Raw genomic sequence first — 19,142 nt, forward strand, 5'->3', positions numbered from 1 at the left:
GTGTCACCAGTATTTTATGTCATTAGGTGACAGCAGATGTAAATCAAATATGCCTCCTCTGAAATATATAAAAAGAGAGGAAATGAAATTAAAATTCAAGGAATGACGTGAAATGAAAAGGCAGGAAAGGAAATAGAATAAAGTGGAATTGAATATATATATAGAAGAGAAAATACTGAACTGGAGGGGAAATAATGGAATGGAATGAACTGAAGTGTAGTGAAATGAATTGAAACAAAATTATACTCATTCAAATATTGAGATTTTATTTCATGAAAGGAAATTAAGAATTTTTATTTCATGAAAGAAAATGAAATGAGAAACCAAGGAATGAAGTGAAATGAAAAGACAGAAGAGGAAATAGACTGAAATTAATTTGAAAAAAAAATTGTGAAATTACATGAAAACAATGAAATGGAATGGAATGAAGTGCAGTGAAATGAACCAAACCTTACTGAAATGATACTCATTGAAATCTTGAGATTGCATTTCCTTGCATGAAATGAAGAATTTTCACTAAAGGAAATGAAATGAGAAATCAACAAATGAAGCGCAATGGATAGAAAGGGAAGGAAATTTAATTTAATTGATAAAATACAAAATTCTGAAAGAAATTCCAAAGAATGGAATGGAATGGAATGGAATGGAATGGAATGGAATGGAGTGTATTGGTTTAGCATTGCCTGGTTTTGGTAGCTGGTAGGACTACCGGAGTGGCTTCTGTGAGAACTTGAAGCTTGAAGCTTCTTCCATGTTTAGCAGACCTAGTTCCTGTTGACTCCAAAGATGGACATGGCACTGCTCAAGGCTGGCCCAATTAGATATGGTTGCAAGTCCTCTTAGGTTTTTGCCTCAGCAGTATTCAGCACTGTCAGATCTTTCTATCAGGATGTCTGTCAGGTCTGGCTCTGTGAGGCAGTGAATATTTTCAACTCCCATCAGCTCTAGAGTGAGTACCATTGAAAACTAAACAAATTATTTTAAAAATAAATAAATAAATCTAGCTTAGAAGTACCCTTGTTGTTATGTTATCCTCAGGCATTAATTTTTCTCTCCAGATTAGTCATGTACTTGAATGGGAAGTTCATAATAGGGAAGCCAAATCTCATGTTCATAATTTGGACCCTGAAAAGAAATACAGCCTGTAAACCAGAGAAATATTAGCCCATGATTACAGTGAAACCTCAACACTTAGTGCAAGATGTGTTCATAAGCACTTTTTCTAGGAAGCAATAATCTCTGCCCTGCAATTACATATTTAAACGCTGTGGAAAAGATTTGTTTACTGAATGAGAAAGGCACAAATCCCAGGCCGCTGGTCAGAAAGAGTCCTATGCAGTCATCAGGATTATACCAATACAACAGTTCAAGGACCTTTGACATTTGATGAGCATTTTTCTCTTTTACTGAGTGAAGAGAGTTTGGACCTCAAAAAGAAAGTGAGCTGAGGCTTTGATTAGAAGAGCCACAGTAAAAGAAATGAAGAATGATTGTGGAGAGCCATAAGTATATGCTGAAAACTTACAGGGAAACTGCTGCCAAGCAGGTTGTGATGCGTTTTAAATTCCAGATGTAGATAGACTTGCATGTGCACATGTGAAACACAACTGTTTCTCTATAACTTAAAAAAGGTAGGAAATGCAAGAAACCTTCAAAAGCACACATTTGTGATAAGTGGCAAATGTTCTACTTGAGGAACTGCTTTACCCCTTGGCATGGTCAGAGAATTGATTCTGCTCTCTTAAAAACAACAGCTGTTCACTGCTGAAGGCTATTTCAACTCAATCAGTACTGGTGCACTGGCCACAAAAGCCAGGAGCAAAGGTGACCAGGCACCAAATTCTCTCAAATGTACAAAGAAAACAATATCAGCAATGGGTGGCGTTACTGAAAATTGCAAGCATGGTCTTTTCAGGAAAATAGGATTTGTGAAGTGAAGGTTGCTTTGCAGGCAGTGAGTCACAGGAGCTTCTTGGCATCTGCAGCATCTGTCTTTTCTTTAGGCAGTAACATTTCATGGCAGGAACGGGTGTAGATAAGAGCAGTGTTTCTGGGCTTGCGCTGATAGCACAAAATGAGCAGAAACTGCTGCCACGTCAAAACAGGCAGAAAAAAATACAAGAAGAGGCCAAACAAAAATGAAATACATTTCATGCCTGAAAGGTTGGACTTTCAAGTGTGGATGAAGCCAGAAGTGATGTGGCATGCCGCTCCAAGCATTTTCTCCAGTTACTCCTGGCTGGCATAAAGATCAGGAGTGCAAAGCACCACTTAGTGCTGAGTTTGGCTAAAGCGAACACTGGGTGAGGTGGAAGAAACTGCAGAACAACTGCTGTATTATTCTATTCTGTATTCACCCCATCAGTGTGATTCCCTGCTGTGGGGCAGGAGCTGGAGTGGAAAGGCATCTCTCCAGAGTGGGCTGTGGTGGCCATTGGGAAGCACGGCCTCCAGCACAGCTCTCTGGTGGGTGGGTCCTGCTTGCCTGCGCCACTCTGGGGCCCCTCCTGCCCTGGACATAGGAGCCAGAGGCAGCAGCAGCAGAAAGGCTGCCATCCAGCTTGGGAGTTCATGTGGTCACCCAGCAGTCCTCCCTCTAGAACAGAAGATTGCTTCTACCTGCTTCTTGGTATTGAGTATTCTAGTACTGAGACTTCAGGTTCTTTTTTTAATGCCTGCAGGAATCTTTCCATGTGAAAAAAAAAAGTTAAGGATTTTTTTCTCTAGGATGTCACATGCTCTGCTACTAAACCACTCTGGAGATCTTTAAAAGAATAACGTTCTGGGAGTGCAAGGAGTGATATGCCTGTTTTACGCTCTCCTCATCCACTGTGTTTTTGAGTGGCACAACATGACATGTCACAATTCATGTGTCATTTTTACACTTGGAGAAGTGGCCAGCATGGACCAATCCAGCCATCCTGGCTGAGTATGCTGTTGTTGATTGACACATCTTGAGTGCCACAGGAGCCACAAGTATACAAGGCTGTTGTGGAGGTGCTGACTTTTAAATCCCAGCTGCATGCACAACCCTGGCATATTGTCAGCATGTACAGTTTTCAGTTTCGTGGGACATTTCTTCTGGTGTTACCAGGGAATTTTGTTTTACCTTCATCTCCTCTTTCTGTTAACACTGCAGAAACTCATGTCTTGAGGCTCTGTCCTGTCTTTCTCAACCCCACGTGCACTGTGTGATTCCATGGCAGAACCTGAGCTTGCTCACATACTTCACGTGTACACTCACATCGCAAGGCCATACCGCTGAATAACATGAAAACTGTCACAAGTCATTTTGCTACAGTCCCAGTGTTTGAAAGGTATTTAGGTTAGAGTAAAACCAGTTTTCAGCTCCAGTCAGCCTTTTTTTTGCAGGATACAGGGAACAGCTGGCTGGTGGATGTTGCCCAAACAAGTCTCCTTCTACTCCAAGTGGCCTTGAGGGGCAACTACTGCTGCTGCTGCTGCTGCTGCTGCTGCTGCTGCTCTGGCTGTCTGGCTGGCCTGATAGTAGGACCCAAAACAAGGATTTATCCTGTACAGCTGTGGAGGTCAGACACTCCAGGGCCGTATTTTATCCATAATAAACTGTAGGAGTACATTTTTCTCCTACAACCTACTCAGATCCAGGAGAGAAACAGAGCGAGCTGAACCAGTTCCTCCATCACTATCCTTTTGCATATTTCTACTTGGGTTTAAGAATCTAAAGCAGGGTAAGCACAGCTCTGATGTGGTATTCACGTATTCTTTGAACGGAGAGAGAGAAATAATTCTCTCTCCCAGGATTTTTCCTGAGGAAGGCCATGAGAAAGCTCAGAGAAAAAAGAAAAAACAATTCTTATCTCTATTTGCTACTTCTGTTGTTTGGCACATGTGGAATGTGTTATGGAGATTGTTTACTGAAAGGGATTTGTTAATTGGACTCTGGTGATGGTTGTTTGGATTGATTGACCAATTAGGAAACAGCTGTGTTGTGACTGTCTGAAAGAGTCATGGGTTTTTCTTTAGTATAGTATAATAGTAGTATAGTATGGTGTAATATAATATAGCTTAACAAAGCAATTGTTCAGCCTTCTGAATCATGGAGTCACTGCATGTTATTCTCTGTCTGGGGGTCATCCTGCATTGATACTCTGAGGGTTTCTTTTTGATAAGACCTGACCATGTTAATTTCAACAGAGAAACTTTGGTTTCAGTGTGTGCTAGAATGAAAATATCATCATTTTCAAGCTAAAATGTAATACATTGAATTATCCTTATGTTGAGATGAACAGAGCACTTTATTCAATTGATCAAGCTTTGCTCAGTTAGCCTTTACTGAACTTGCTTTTCTCTTTGCTGAAATTAACATAGTCATATTTGTAGCTGAAGTCAGTGGTAGCCAAGGCTCTTAAGGCAGATAAATGCAAAAATCTGCCTTTCCAAAGTCTTTCGTCTCACTAAGAAAAAAAGCTCACAGAAGGAGACTGAGATCAAAATCAATGCTACCTAGCCCAGGAAAAAATTAATTTGCAGTTCATCTTAGATTCTTTTATATACATAAAGCAAGAATAATTAGGTTTGTACATGTAGAAACATGTACAAACCTAATTACATGTACATTTCATCTTTTCTTATTCTCTCCATTATGTGGACAAACTGTTGAATTCACTGCTTTGATAAAAATCTTTCTAGAACACTTTAATTATTCCCAAAATACTGGTGTTTTCCCTGTCCCTTTTTTTTTTTTTTTTTTTAGTTAGAGATTTATTACAGAGATAATAGATTTTTCCAATGTTAGTTGTGAAATCCATATGGGAAAAAATCAAATCATTCTTGGCATTTATTATGATAATTTTAACTGGGACTCATAAGGTGAAGGAACTTCATGACATTACCTATGCAAGATCTGAGAATGTGCATCTCCAGAAATAATGACCTTATTATAGCGTTGATCTTGTGTGGGTGGAAGCCTGGTATAGAAGGAGCCTGGAGGAAATGCTCATGTATTTCACCTGCCTATTGTACATTACAGGTGAGCTCAGAGGTACAGTAAGATACACATTTTTAAGTGTCCTACATGCAAAAAAATGGGTAATATAATGCATTAATCACTGGAATGCGATTACAGGCCTTAATTTAGAAAGTATTAGTCACTCGCCACAGATAACCTTCTGTGGCTATTAGAATTTCATAGGCTGAGTACATTACAACTAGCAAATGTCATTTGCACAACCAGCACACACAAGGGGCTGGTTTTAGCTGAAAGCACTTTTTTTCCCCTGTATTAAATCTACCCCATTAAATACAAGAGAGAGCACCTGTTTGGGTCTTATTTCAATAAAGACTATATCCTGGCTGCATTTTAAGGGGGCTTTATAAAGATTGCATGCTATTCATGTATTTTATTAACATATTTAAAATGGGGTGGGATACACTGGAAATGTTATGAGCATATCAGTATTTGGTGATAAACCCTGGCAATAAACAGCCTATTAACCTCTTGCAGTCTTTATCAAAATGTGAGATAACTTTAAAACCTGTTACAGCATTTACTGATCTTTTATAAATGAAGTATAGTATTTTCTTGAAATTAGTAACGTGCTTAAAATTAGGTCTCTCCGTGCTTAATTTCAAGAAGCTAATAAATCTAGGAGACAATAAAATCCTGTAAGCAATTGTTCCTAATTTTTGGGTTTTTTCCTGTGCATATTGGAGAGGAAATCTTTACCGCCTCCATCCTAATCCCTTCTGGTGCCTGCTAGGTGTCAAGCTCACTGTGTGTATGTGACTTGCATAAGACAAGGTGCTTAACAGAGGCACCTTTGCAGGAAGACAACTTTTGGCTTTGTTTCCATCATTTCTTTCAAGTGACAGAACAGCATGAGAGGACTGTGTAGGTGTGCCTTTTTTCATCAAAATATAACATGCAGGACATGCTCATCTGCATCATTTGGAATTGAATTACTTTCTGTGAGCTAGAAGGCACTGAAAGGTGTCAGCACACTGCTACAGAAAATACAGCTGCATTAACAAGCAACTTGCCTGTTTCTTTTCTCTCTGAGAGAGAGAACAACCACAGTAGCTGAATATTTTGGCATCTTTATTGTAGAGTCCTGTGATTTATACACATGAAGCCTGGAGGTTTTTAAAAACTGGATCAAAAGGATTTAATCCAGAAGCAAGTCTACAGTCATAATAATGGTGTATAAGCATTGTTCAGTGGCAAATCAGCCAATGCACCAACCCAAAAAAAGTTATAGGTTGGATTTTCAACTATAACTTAGTAAATACTTTTGCAAAGAAACAGTTGTGTAAATTCATGACCATTTGTTAGCAGCAGGTGACTGTACAACAAGCAGCAGCGAATACATTGCTTCCATGCTGAAATGTACATTGCGTATTAAACAAAAAAGTTCTTAAAAATTATAGCCATGTATTGAAGATTGCACGCAAGATGTTTTCTGTTACCATCTGTATGGCAGATTACCTTTGTCAAGTGGGCAGTTTGCTTTATCTCTCTTTTTGAGTGACCACATTCACACCTCCCTCAGGAGGGGACTCTGCTGATAACAGACTATTGAATGTCAGTTCATGACTGATAAAAAATATAACATCCCATTGTGAGATGCTGCGCCCAGAGGGAGGAGCCAAGCATTGCTACCCAGATATAATCTGAGATTCTGGAACACCAGCACGACTGTCTCCATGGGACTCCCCAGAGAAATAGCAGCTGTCTTCTTCTTCCACGGGATCTTCAGAGGAAGAATACATCCTTCTCTACAGATCCCCCTCGCTCCAACAGAACCACACCTGATACTTCAGGAGGACTGCAGCCACATTTCCAATTGGACTGCTACCAACACCCCACTGGGTGTCAGGTTGGGTTCTGACTCTGTCAGTATTGTTCTGGTGTACTGCATTGTTTTATTTTATTCTTTTTTTTTCTTTTCCCTATTAGAGAACTGTTATTTCCTGCTCCCATATTTTTGCCTGATAGCCCATTAATTTAAAATTTATAGCAATTTGGAGGGGTGGGGAGGGTTTACATTCTCCATTTCAGGGAGGCTCCTGCCTTCCTTAGCAGACTCCTGTCTTTCCAAACCAAGACACCATGAAAGGATAATAATCCTGCTTACCTGCTGCTTCAGCCACTTCTGAAGTTTACACAAACTGAGAATAGCTTAGCTGGCACCAAAACTCTCACATCATTTCAGACCTTGTTTTAGTAATGTCAGTATAAAATATGTCAGCCTTTTAGGTATATGGGCAAACAGTTGGAGGCCCAAGCTGACAGGATCTACAAAACCTGAGATGCTTCCCACCTGCAACAATAGAATTATAAATGAAATGTCTACATCAGACAGATGTTTGTGGCCTGTGAACTGGGGGTAAGCATGGTTAAATCATGATGCTGGTTCTTAATGTCACGACATAAAAAGAGGTGCTGTGGTGGTAGACTCAGTAGAAAAGAGATTTACTACAGGCTTACTGTCTTTTCCTATGATTTATAGCTAAGGGTAAACCTGAAAACATTCAGAACTTAAAATATCCAGTGTCTTCTATTCAGTTATAAAAGGGAGAAACAGGACCAAAAAGAAAATAAGTTTTATTTTTGAGCGTGAGTGTTGTAGTAATTACATATTCTCTGAACAGAGAGAGACATGGTTCTCCCAGGAAAATCCTGGGAAGCTGTGTAGAAGCTGTGGGAAATTTAGAGAAAAAGAATTCAGACAATTATTATCTCTCTTTCTGTAACCATTGTTTATAGATATGGTTCTCCAGGGTGTGCTATTCATAGGTCACCAATAGTGTGAGAGAAGATTCCGAAAGGCCAATCAGGTCTTTGGTCCACCATTGTTTTTATAAGAAGTATAGATTTCTAATAATAAAGTGTCTTTTCATGCCTTCTGAAGATGGAGTCTCTGTATCACCTGTGGCTGTCCCCCTTCAGTTATAATTGGTGACCCCAAATGCATTGCATTGATCACCCCTTTGTGGAGTCACATGAGAATTGGTGACCTCCAATGTTGGGTACACCCAGGGGAGGTCGCATGATAATTGATGACCCCTCATGTGGGTGAACACTCTGCCTTGATTTTTTGATGACTCCTCTGAAGTGTGTCTGAACATCAGCCTGACATTGCTGACCCCTCATGTGGGTGAACACTCTGCCTAGATTTTTTGATGACTCTTCTGAAGTGTGTCTGAACATCAGCCTGACATTGCTGACCCCTCTGAGGGTACAGGCAGACTGGGGTGACTGTTACTGACCCAAGCCATGTGTCTGGCACAAACTGGAGACCATCTGGATCTCTCCATCAGAGGAACTCAGGCTGACCTCCAGCGTTCCCTGCAAAATAGATTAGACACCTTCTGCTGTCCTAGAGAGATAGCTGTGATCTGCCCCATGTCTTCCTGAGAGGACTGATCCCGAGACCAAGAACTGAGTGGGGGATGGCTTTTTCCAGCACAGCGGACTGTCTCTTGAAGTGGATGCCTGCTGAGGGATGGGTTTTCCTTAAAAGTGGGTAACCAAATTTCCAGAGATGAACAAATTATTGTCTCTGCATGGAGGAATGTGATAATTCCTCTGAGACTTGCTGTCTCTGAGGAAGCCCTCTGCGATCTGCTGGCCTGGGCCAGAGATCATGGGTTCACAGCAGATGTGGGCGCTGCATTCAATTCAGAGACTTGGGAATCCCTTGGTGATTGTTTGCTAACTGCCGTCACCGCAGGGGATGCCACCGCATCTGCACTGGTCATTCCCTAGAGATGCATTTCTAAAGCCCTTCAGCGCAGACCCCGGGGAACAGGAAAGTGACAAAGCAAACGGATTTTTCGCCTGCGATGGCTCCGGGAACCGTGTCCCGATCGGCTGCAGCGGAACGTTCTTCTCCCTTTTCACCAGCTCCAACTCTCCCCGCACCGAGGGCGGTGGCTGGTGTGCAGTTGCACTCACTGGCATTTTCGGCATTCCCTGCCCCGCAGGGACTGGTGGGCTTGCCCCCGCTGCAGGCCGCCGACAGCACCCACCCCGGCTCCGGATGGAGCAGCCGGTGTTTCTTTGTTTCGACCAGCCCCAAGCCGACTGCCACTGCCGGCTCCCCGACCCGCTTCGGTAGCGGCAGAGATGCTGCCAGCGCCACCCCCGCCGGCACCAAAAGAAACTGCGGCGGCACTTTCTCGCGCACCTGTGGCCGTCGCGCTGATCGACCCCCCCTACCTCTCCAGCTGCAATCCGCAGCTGGGCCCCGGCCATGGCAGCACCGGGGGCCAGCCCCCCCCTGCGCCGCCACACGCTTCGCAGAGACTGGCGGTGCACCATACCACCGGGGAAGACCTCCTGCAATCTGCGGCTTCTGCTGCCGCCGTGCTGGTGGACGCTGCAACCTCCGCTTCACAACCTGCCCTTGTAGTTGCTTTGCTCTGCCCCCCACCGCCTTCAGAGCCTACGTCCTCTGCTTTGCAACCTGCTTCGGAGCCTGCAACCAGCCCAGACTCCCCTCCGCCTTCTTCGGACTGTCCCGAGCCGTGCTTCCCTGAGGCGAGGTCTTGGACAGCGAAAGGAGACACCAGCCTGTTCCGCAGCAGAGGCACCGCTCGACAATTGACTGCTGGTGCCGCCAGGCTGAGAACTTTGAAACTCAGTGATTTTCTGGAGAACAACATTATTATGAACAAGTTCACAAGTTAATACAATTAGGGTTGTTAGTGTTAATCTGAAACTGTAACGAGTTAATTGTGTTATTTAAATTCTTGTTAAATGTTAAAGCTTTAAGTCACCCCCACTGTTATGTTAATCTGAAATTTTAACAAGTTAATTGTGAACCTTTAAGTTACCCTCACTGTCAATCCCCTTACCCTACCAGTAACTTTGTTGCATCTGTCAGGTACTGCCTCTGCTGCTCCCCAACATGGCGTCGGGTAACGTCCCCGGGAAAATATGCAAGCTAAGAGACAGTCAAGAAAATCCAACGAAAGACCCTAAAAACAACGAGCCGGCCGAAGATTTGAGGAACTAAGCGATGGATCCTACTAGCAAAAAATTCTCCTACTCCACCAGCAAGGTTTTAGATGTCACCGTGACCTGACTAGAAATGGGTCAGAATGAGGACCCTAGACGACGAGCCAAAAACTGTCTTCCTAGGCACGCCCCTAAGAATGTCGGCTCCAGTTCTGCTGTGGAGCAAAACTGTTCTCCCCTGCATCCCCAAAGGGAGCATCAGTGGTGTGCGCGACTCCTCGGGCCCCCACCCAGGGCTGATGACTCAATAAAGGCATCCAAAAGAAGCAAGTCTCCCTGCCCTTTATCCATTTCAACATTTTTCTCGGACCAACTCTCTTTTGGACGGGGGCGTGCCCTTGCTCCGTGGGGTTCTCACCAGGGCTCGGGACGCCTCACTCCTCCCGCTCGCGTCTGCGGGGTGGGAGGGGCGGTCTCTGAGAATGCTGCCACTGGTCTCATGCCTGGGGGGAATGGGGGTGGGACGTCGAATCAGGGAGCTGGGCAACAATCACTTGTATCATGGGGGAGAGAGGCACAGGGGGGAGCGCGGATCACCTGCTTGTCCTGGGCAGTACATGGGTGGTGCCAAGAATCCCGAATTCAGGATGGAATTTCATATTCCTGGAAAAACCTTTCCTTCATATTTGTCAACACGGACCAATGGTCCTGGAGAGAGTGGGGGGAGGAGGAGGAGGAGGCGTTCAGCCACTCCTGCAATCCTTCCTCCCATTTTGGCTGCAGGGGGTGGGGGGTGATGGTAGGGCGAAATGCTGGAGGAGTTGGCCGAGACACCGGCAGCATGGTTGGGGCGGGCGGTGAGAAAAAAGACCCTGCCCCGCCAGCTGTGTTTAGGTGCCTTTGCCCACACACTGGGACCGGATCCACTTCCCTGCTCACCTCCGCTGGGTCATAGGATCCGCTGCTACTGCTGCTGGCCTTTCTGGAAAGAAAAAAAAGGCATCGTCTTCATAGATGGCTCGGAGCACTGGAACATCACAAGTTAGGCTCGGTCTGGTCGTATTAAAGGCTGTTGCCATGGCTTTCCAGCACTTTTCTTAAGTGTCTGAATTTGGTCAATTCTGCTTATGCAGCAGACACACTCAATTGTTTTGAAAACTTTGGGGAAGTAATTCACACATGAGTTCATTTATATCATTCGAGTTGTTCATTCAGGACATGACTGAATAGGCCAAAAAGCCTTCCATGATTCTTTTATCAAAGTGCACATACTCTGCGAGAAGCAATTTCAATGCCAATTGTAATATATGTTAGAAATAATTCATGCTACCAAAGAATATATTTTGTAAAGATTGTGAAATCCGAACATGTATCTGACCACACACAGCCCAAGAGCGGATGTCTATTTAGATTCTGAGATTCCCGGACACAGCTAGATAATGATCGACACTTTAGCGTAAGAACGGATGCTCCCAGCACAATGATCACCGGTATCTCGAGTCGTTGGAAATCACCTAAGAGCGATCCTCATCCTGCAGATAACATCAATCAAGATAGCCAGGGACGCCAGGAACATACATGTGAATACATAACTTCCCCAAACTCGAACTCGATCAACTCGAACTCGATCAACACTGGCTATCAACCAGGAGACTGCCTTTGAGAGACAGCTCTGCACTGTGAAAGAAACAGCTATGAATGTGAAGAGTTACAAAAGAAATTGGGACTCCGGGCACAATAAACTGTATAAAACCTCGTCACTAGAAGCAGCTTGCATGAACGGGGGGGGGGGGGGGGGGGGGATTTGATGCGGTAGAGGTTGGATCCAGGTTCACCCAGCGCCGATCCCAGGCTTGACACTGTCTCTTTGGCTGTGGTGGTTTTGAGGACCGTATTTTGGTCACACAAAAAGATAAAGAAACCTTTTCGCATTTTTGATAATTTGGCTTTTGATTGATCATTTATAACAATTCTGGTGACATCCCAACGTGATTTGAATTTGGGGTTCGGGGACCCCTTCCTAGTCAGGAGGCACCCTGCTGATTTCAGTGGTCTGATGGGATTGGGAGTTCACGAAACCAATCAAAACATCGAACCTAAACCAGAACCACAGCCAAAGAGGGATAAAAACGGGCCCACCTCTCCGAAACTCAGTACGATCCAAAGAAGGATCCTCAAGACCAAGGTGCTTTTTCCACTTGGATATCAATGTGCACAAAGAATCCACGTGGGAAAGGAACCATAAATATCGCATGGTTGAGTGGGGTGTGATCGAGCATGTGTGAGACGTGATTCTATCATGAATCAAGTGTGGACCCCACAATCGCATTTCCACTCTCCTGCAAGGGACGTGGTCGGTCAAAGGGGAAGCGAGCACTTTTTCTTAACACACATGGAACCCGGGACTTGTAGGTAGTTCGGGGAATTGGTCACGGTTGGGTCAGGAAGGGGAAAAGACGTTCCTGGAATATTTCGGGAGCCAGTCTGCCTTCTGATCTGGAGAAACAAGTAAGAAAACTGGAAACCAGTCAAAAGACCCGCGGAACGGTTCTCCGTGTGGCTGAATTGACTGGTGACGTTTCACAAACTCAGGAAATTGACATCGGACAGAGACCTGGGACTTGTATCAGGCATCCCAACCAAAGGAGACAAGGTGAGAAAATTTGCAAGCGGGAGTTTTTAAAGAATGGGGTTGGGAAAAAGTAGGTTCCAGAATAAGCCCCAAGAGAAATCTCCCCAAGGTCCTGAGAAGGTTCTGCCCAAAATCCCAAGGGAGAGCCCATTGGGATGGATGTTAGAACATTGGGATGACAGCCCCAGGAGAATGGGAAAATCCAAGGAAAAGATGATACAGTTTTGCATGGAAAAGTGGGGAAGGAAGAAGATCGCAAAATATGTGGTTTGGCCAGTGTTTGGCACCTTCAAAACATGGATGTGCGAGCCCCTGTATCACCACGTAGTCGATTGCCACCCACAGGATTTTGAGGAAATTGAATATGCTGAGATGTGGAGATACACTTGTATGGGTTTATACCTGATCCGAGCTCTCAGACACGTGGCAAACTGGGGCCATGAGTGGGAGCCACTGGACAACCTTCCACGTCCCTACCTTGTCCCTCCACCCCAGCCCGTGCCAGCCCAGGTACCTCCAGTACCCGCGTTGCCTCCCGAGGCTTGGATCCCGCAGGAGCAGGTCTCAGCACTGCTGCTCCCACCGGAGCTGGCTGCAGCGCCTTCTCTCCCATGTGGGCAGGCAATGGCGCCCCCGCTTCCATTCAAGCAGTCCCAGCCACCAACCCTCCCCAAGACCAAAAAGAAACAGCTAATTTTCCCCAAGAAAGTTAGCTCTCCCCTGGCCCATCAAATGACGTGGCGAACGAGGAGAGTGTCCACTGGAGACAGTGATGATGAGGAGGAAAAGCCCGGTATCTTTCCTTTACAGGAAGTGCCGACGGCTCCGGGAATTACTGGCTTCGTACATGCACCGATTGACACCGGAGATCTGAGGGCTTTCAAGAAGGAAATGGGAAAGTTAATGGACAATCCTTTGGGGGTGGCAGAAAGACTAGATGAATTTCTAGGAACCAGCACCTACACTTACAAGGGTCTCAATGCAATCCTGAGGTCGCTGTTCAACAATGAGGAGAGAGAAATGATCAGACAAGCTGTGATCAGGGATTGGGAGAACAGGAATCCCCAGGGGGAGAGGGGAGACCAGAGGTGGCCAAACCAAAAGCCGTCTTGAGCACGCAGACAGAGGAAGGGAGGCAGAAAATGATAAATTTGAGAAACGTGATAATCCAAGGTATCAAAGAGGTGGTGCCGAAGGGGCAGAATATGAGTAAGGTACTCAGGGAATGTCAGGGAAAGGACGAAACCCCCACGGAATGGCTGGAAAGGCTCCTCCGAAAGAGTCTGAGGAAGTATTCTGGGATGGACAACGATTCTCTGGCTGGGGAGGTTTTGCTGAAAACTCAGTTTGTGGCAAAATCATGGGAAGACATAAGGAAAAAATTAGAAAAGATAGATGGATGGCAGGACAGGGACCTGCAGGATTTGCTCCGGGAAGCTCAGAAGGTCTACATGAGGAGAGATGAAGAAAAGCAGAAGATTCAAGCGAAGGTACTGGTGGCTGCAGTGGGGGAAGCACAGAAACAGGAACAGGTCAGAGACTTGGCGAAAATGGCACCAGCAAAGAAGCAAAATCCTTCCCAAGGAAAAGGTTTGAACAAACAGAAAAAGGACATCGAGTGCTACTACTGCAAGCAAAAGGGGCACATCCAAAGGAGTTGTCCCAACAAAGTCAAGGATAAAGTGATGTTTCAGAAGGATTAGGGGTGTCAGGGACTTTTCAGTTTGGGGTCTGGAACACTGAGGGAGCGCTCTTGATAAAATGAAGAGTGGGGCCCCATAGACAGGAAATTTGGTTTTTCATAGATTCCAGGGCAGAACGAACCATGGTGCAACAGTTACCACAAGGGTGCTCTTTGAGCAATGATACAATGATGGTAATTGGGGCAAAGAGGGAACCTTTCAAGGTTCCAATCATAAAGGGTGTCGAAATAGAGACAGGAAAAAAAAAAAGTGTATAGGAAATATGTTATTAATAAAAGATGCAGGCTTTAACTTGCTGGGATGGGACTTGATGGTGGCTTTGGAAATCAGTTTAGCAGTGGAGAATTCTCAGCTCAAGGTGAGGTTGTATAAACTCACCACCCAGGATGAGAAGAAAATTGATCCAAAGGTTTGGTATGTCCAAGGGGAGGCAAGGAGGCTGGACATAGAGGCAATCCACGTTGAAATTGAAAGGCCAGCGGACCCCATTTGGGTCAAACAGTACCCCATCCCCATGGAAGGGAGGAAGGGACTGAAACCAGTGATTGATGAATTAATAAAGAAAGGAACGTTGGAACCGTGCATGTCCCAGCACAACACCCCAATTTTGGCAGTGAAAAAGACAGATGATAGCTACAGGCTAGTGCAAGATTTAAGGGCTGTGAATCAAAGAACTAAGACACTGTTCCCCGCGGTCTCGAATCCTTTCACCCTGCTGAATACCATCTCTCCTGAGGACACGTGGTACAGCGTGATTGATTTGAAGGATGCTTTCTGGACGTGTCCTTTAGCGGAGGACAGCAGAGATTACTTTACGTTTCAGTGGGAAGACCCAGAGAGGAACAGAAAGCAGCAGCTCAGATGGACATCATTGCCTCAGGGCTTCATTGATTCCCCAAAACTTTTTGGGCAAGCACTCCAACAGGTGCTGAGTCACTCTGTACCAACTGAGGGAACAAAATCTTAGTGGGACAGATTATTTGATGGGGCCTGGTGGAACAAAATAATATTCTTTCTGCTGTGTTCAATAGCAGGAATCCTATTTCTCCCGTGTCTAATTTTTTTTAAGTTTTATTAGACTGATTCATTCTGTGGTACAGGGTATGCAGATAGCTATAGTACCCATGGACCCGGAGGTGGCTTCCGGAAACAACACATCCAAGATCATGACTTTGGGAGAGAGAAAGTATGCAAGCAATGCTGCCCAAGTCTTGGCAAAATTTGAAAAATGGGTCAAAACGAATATGGACAATAATACTGGTTATCAGGGAATCCCACAAGGAGAACATGGAATTAGGATCTAATAAAGTTTTTCACTTTGTAGGAGACCCTTAAAGGTGGAGGGTAGAAGTAGAAAATAAATAGATATTAGTAATTTGGGATATAGAGGGAGCATGAATTAATGTGGTGAAAGTAAAGGGGAGGGATTGTAATATATGTTAGAAATAATTCATGCTACCAAAGAATGTGTTTTATAAAGATTGCGAAATCCGAACATGTCTCTGACCACACGCGGCCCAAAAGTGGATGTCTATTTAGATTGTGAGATTCCCGGACACAGCTAGATAATGATCGACACTTTAGTGTAAGAACGGCCCGGACGCTCCCACCACAATGATCACTGGTATCTCGAGTAATTGGAAACCACCTAAGAGTGCTCATCGTCCTGTGGATAACATCAATCAAGATAGCCAGGGACGCCAGGATCATACATGTGAATACATGGCTTCCCTGAATTCAATCAACAATGGCTATCAACCAGGAGACTGCCTTTGTCCAGCTCTGCACAGTGAAAGAAACAGCTATGAATGTGAAGAGTTACAAAAGAAATTGGGACTCTTTCACCTTGGGCACAATAAACTGTATAAAACCTCGTCACTAGCAGCAGCTTGCGTGAACATGAACGGTGTGTGGGGGGGATTTGATGCAATAGAGGTCGGATCCAGGTTCACCCAGTGCTGATCCCGGGCTTGACGCTGTCTCTTTGGCTGTGGTGGTTTTGAGGACTGTATTTTGGTTGCACAAAAAGATAAAGAAATCTTTTCGCATTTTTCATAATTTGGCTTTCGTTTGGTCATTCATAACACCAACCAAGCCTTGAACAACTGCACCTTACTGTCTGGGATAAATACCAGAGGCCTAAAGGCTTTGCAGCTGTGGCAAACAGATGTTACTCATCTTGCCAAATTTGGCTGACTTGAATACATGCACGTGTTTATTAATACCTTCTTTTCTGCCATGTGGGCATCTACTCACACTGGGAAATGGGTTTTGACAAGTTGGACTGCCAGTCCTTTATCAGACTGACAATGCTTTGTTACTATATTAGAATTAGTAACTGATTTCTTAGAATTAATAATTACCTCTTGCATGAGAGATTGCAGAGAATTCAACAGTGTATGTTGAAAGTCTCTTTGGCCATTCTAAATCAGCTTCTGAATGAGGTTTTGATTGATAACTGATAAACCTTTTGAGCTGTGTTTGTTCTTCCTTCTGCAAAGAGCCCTGCAGAAGATTGGGAAACACAGTCCTTCGTTTTTCTCTTTTTTTTTTAACAGTATGCAGGGTGAGATGTAGTAATTACATATCCTCTGAACAGAGAGAGACATGGTTCTCCCAGGAAAATCCTGGGAAGCTGTGTAGAAGCTGTGGGAAACTTAGAGAAAAAGAATTCAAACAATTATTATCTCTCTTTCTGTAACCATTGTTTATAGATATGGTTCTCCAGGGTGTGCTATTCATAGGTCACCAATAGTGTGAGAGAAGATTCCGAAAGGCCAATCAGGTCTTTGGTCCACCATTGTTTTTATAAGAAGTATAGATTTCTAATAATAAAGTGTCTTTTCATGCTTTCTGAAGATGGAGTCTCTGTATCACCTGTGGCTGTCCCCAATACCCCTTCGGTGATATAAGTATCACAACTGTTTCCTCACACTGCAAATTTGCACAAAACAATTTTCTTCCAGATACTTCTCTAATATCCCATGTGTCCTCAAAGATCTGTTCTTTCCCTATATTTGGCTTTCTTAAATTCCCTGTGTTTTGTTTAAACACACTATTCCAAATTTAGCAAAACTACTTGTCTTTGAGGTCCCATTTTCTGTGGCCTAGGACTATTTCAGTTCTAGGCCTAGGCCAGATCTGTCACCTGATTTAATGTAAGTATAATGTATCCCTGGCAATCAGAGAGGTGCATTAACACAATTTCATTTCATCAATTTCCCCTGTCACTTCATTCACTTCATTCCCTGATTTCGAGATTTCAATGAGTAAAATTATTACAAGGTTCTATCCTTTCTCTGCACCTCATTTCATCCCAATCCATGCCATCTGAGATGCTTTCAAAAGGGACCTGACCAAGTGGTCCCCTTTCCCTCTCCTTGGCCACTCAGGCTCAGGAAAGGGCTTCCTCTTTTCAAGAAGGCTCTAGGGAGGGTGGCAGCCAGGAGTGGGAAAATAGGGGCATGGCACGGTGGTGTACACAGGCAAGGTAAGCAGGCTGGCTTGCAGTCATCCTCCTGTTTGTGGGGTTTTTATTTTGTGTTGGGATTTTGTTTGCTTGTTTTTGTTTTGGTTTCTTGATTGTTTGTTTTTTCAGCAATGGTCTCCAAATGATTAAAAGCTATGGCTAGTAAAAGCATGCCAACCCAAGCAGAACCCTCCCAAGAAGGATGTGTCTGTCCAGACTCCTAGCTGTAAGTAGTGTTTGAGGCTGTCAGTAGCAGCAGGGGACAATGCAAAAGACTCCCGCATGTGGTGCAAGCAGGTGAATGATCACCTCTGTCTGGTGGCTGAGCTTAAGGAGAAATTAGAAAAACTTAGGAGTATTAGGGAAAGTTTAAGGGAAATAGACTGGTGGAGTTTCACCCTTCCATCCCTGAAAGAAGCCCCCCAGGATTCAGAGGACTCCCCTGTCTCTCACCACCAGGCAGAAGGAGGAGACCTAGTAGATGAAAGGGAGGGGAAATTAGTCCCTACTTGGGGAGTTAATAAAAATTCCTCTGACTCCCATCACCTACCCAGGTGCCACTTCAGAGTAGTTATGAGGCCTTGGGTCCAGAGGGTCAGCCAGGTGCCATCAAAGAAAATAACCTGCCCAAAGAGCCTCCTAATTACACTTTTTCTGTCAGATGGATCAGCACCTCTGGCATTAAAATGAAAAGGCAGTCATAGTGGGTGACTCCCTTCTGAGGGGAACAGAGGGCTCTGTATGTTGACCAAACCCATCCCACAGGAAAGTCTGCTGCCTCTCTGGGGCTTGGCTGTAGGCTATCAGGAGACTCCCTAAACTGACTCAGCCCTCTGATTATCATCCACCACTGATACTCCAGGCTGACAGTGATGAGATTGAAAAGAAGGCAATTAAAATGGTCTTAAAGGCTCTGGGTCGATTGGTCGACGGGGCAGGAGCACAGGTTCTGCTCAGTCTTTTCAGCAGTAGGGACAAATGATAAAAGGAACAGAAGGGAACACATTGCCAACAAGTACTTAAAGGCTGGTGCCATGGGCAGAACTTTGGGTTCTTTGATCATGGGGCAACATTTATGACACCTGGCCTGCTGTAGCTAGCTGGGCTCCATCTAACTAACAAGGGCAAAAAGATTCTAGCCCATGTGGGGGCTGATTGAGAGGACTTTAAGCCAGATTTGAAGGGGGAAGAGGATGCAAGGCTCTCCAGAAACAAGCCCAAGTAGGGTAAGCCAGAGTCAGGGGTGAAATCAGCAGCCCACCTAAAGTGTATGTACACTAATGCACACAGCATGGGCAACAAACAGGAGGATCCGGAAGCCATGGTTCAGCAGGAAAGCTATGACATAGTCACCATCATGGATTACTTTGATTATATTGAAATACGTATTTTTTT

The sequence above is a fragment of the Molothrus aeneus genome, chromosome 33, assembly GCF_037042795.1.
Source record: "Molothrus aeneus isolate 106 chromosome 33, BPBGC_Maene_1.0, whole genome shotgun sequence".
NCBI lineage: Eukaryota > Metazoa > Chordata > Aves > Passeriformes > Icteridae > Molothrus > Molothrus aeneus.